Genomic DNA, 2500 nt, shown 5'->3' on the forward strand with positions numbered 1-2500 from the left:
TCAGCTGGGTGCGGTGACTGATGGGCTGACTTTATCATCCAAGCTGTTTCACCATCCAAGAAGCACGTCACCGTCAGCAGTCACAACTCAAAACAAAACAAACCCCCAAGGAGGAAAGACTGGACTTGTCCGTGAAGAAGATACTTCACTGGATTGGAACACACTGATAAGTCGGATTGCAGTCTTATTTTAATTGCGCAAAAACAAAACAAAAAAACAACAAAAAAACAAATGAGGAGAACTCACTGTGTCTCCGACTCAAGGCAACCCCTCCGGAGCCAAAAGGTCAAAGGTCAGAAGACAGGAAGGAGTCATTGTACATAACGCCCCCTCCAGCAGTGTGCTAAAGTAGGGCTTTTGGAGACGCTAGCATTGAACACTGCGGGTGCCGAGAGGGAGAATGCGCTGGGTTTTTTTTTTTTTTTGCTGGAGCAAAAAAAAGTTGTGTTAAATGGTAGTGAGAACAAATTTCTGATTTTAAGTGAGTAGGCTGATCCTGGAACAGTATGCGGAATGGACCTTGCAAGAGGCCTACCATCGGTGGGTCTTTTGCCCGCTGTTTCCAGACCAGTGTCGTCGGTTAGTGCAGTGGAACCCTAGATCTCCATGGATACCAACTGCTATTTCCTTGTTGTGGGTGGCTGTGTTAAAACACAAAACAAAACAGCCACCATGTTTTTTGAATGATGCCTGTACAAATGCGCAAGAGTAAGCAGCAGTTCGTCTTTTCTTTTATTTTTTACCACAACCGAACTGCATATTAGGATTTCTTTGTATCATATCACCAGTTTATTATTGCCATTGCTATATATTGGTTTCAGTTAATGTGTGCTTATTCTTGCTTTATCTGTAATGTTCCATTTTTTTATACATGTGCTCTAGTTTACTATTATTGTTTGGAGTAAATTGTGCATTCTCTCTTTTTTATTTCATTTTGTTTTGACAGACACTTGTTTGGTAGATGGTCAATTAGATGTACGTTGGAGAGCTTCAGTGGAGTCCACTGTGATTGTTAAACTCGGAGGAAGTGGCTGGGACTGGGAGCCCAGCATTATGTCGCCTTGAGAGAAGATTTTAGAAAAAAGAAAATACTTAAGAGAGGCTGAGGAGAAAATGGAAGACCGGCTGTGGTGCAGAAGAAAAAAAGTACACAGACTGGTGAAAGGGAGGAAAAAGGGACAGCCTCTCCAAGACTTTTAGAGACTAATTAGACAGGGATTTGAGAGGGAGGGGGGCAGGGGAATTGTGGGGAGGTGGGACGGGGGGGGATGGGGGGTGGGGGGTGGTGGTGGTGAGGCTGAGGGTGGCAGACTGTGATATCAGAGATCTCAGAGACAGTTTAAAGAGGACCTCAGACCAAACTTTAACAAGAGAATCTGACAGACTGTGAAAGAGACGCTGACTAACTAGAAGAGAGAGTGAGAGAGAGAGAGAGAGAGAGAGAGAGATAGAGAGAGAGAGAGAGATGTGGAGGAGTGGGGTGGGGTGGGGTTGGAGGAAGATGCCTTGCTGTAAAGGGAGAAACAACGGCAGACAAAGACAGGCCAGAGAACAAGATAGAAACTGATAAGCACATACCAAGACAGGTATGGTAGAGAGGCACCACTGGGGACAGCGGAATGAGGAGGCTGAATGGTACTCTAAAGAAAGGCAAGGAGACAAAGGGAGCGGAAGAGGAAGAGAGGAGGAAATAGATAGATCAAGAGTGGCAGAAAGAAAGAAAGAAAGAAGGAAGGAAAAGAAAGAAAGAAAGAAGGAAGGAAAGAAGGAAAAGAAAGGCAGAAAATGAAAGAAGTCAAAGAGCCTCTGTGGCCTAAGGCCAGCATCGAACCCTTACCATGACTAATATCACTTTTACACTCCAAATCGCAGTCTGGTCCCGGGACCTCAGAAGGGTGGCTTCCATGGCCAACGGGTACCACGGGAATTCAACCAAAAATTGCGGTCAAAAAAACAGGGGACGATTTTTATGATTAAATTTTCATTGTGTAAGCTATTGCAAACGACACTAGATATCCGTAACTATGCGCGGATATATTGTAGTAATAAATTGTAATTGACGATTGCAGTCCGAGGAAAAATCTAATTCGCATGAATTTGCAGAACTGGAAGATCACAAAAGCCTGAAGGAATGAACAGCTCGCTTTTCAAACCCAGTGCAAGGCCACATCTTGGTTTATGGTTCTGGTTGGATTTCCACAACATGGGGTCTTAAAATGTACAAGTATGTAGCTGCCATCGGGAATATAGTGCATTTTTTGCAGTTACACTCTTTTACACTCTATTAACGTTTTTTTGCACAGGTCCAAATATTTTCAGACGTTTACGCGAAACATTTCTTGCCACTTTTTTTTTTTCATTTTGTTCATAATCTTACAGGTCCACTGTGTAAGATTTACCTTCCTTCCTTCTTCAAACTGGTCTGGGCTTGGAAGTGACAAATTGTCAATACAACAGCAATACTGAGAGTCAGGTCACAGCGAACAAAAAATGAGGAAGT

Source organism: Engraulis encrasicolus, chromosome 20 (genome assembly GCF_034702125.1).
Source record: "Engraulis encrasicolus isolate BLACKSEA-1 chromosome 20, IST_EnEncr_1.0, whole genome shotgun sequence".
NCBI lineage: Eukaryota > Metazoa > Chordata > Actinopteri > Clupeiformes > Engraulidae > Engraulis > Engraulis encrasicolus.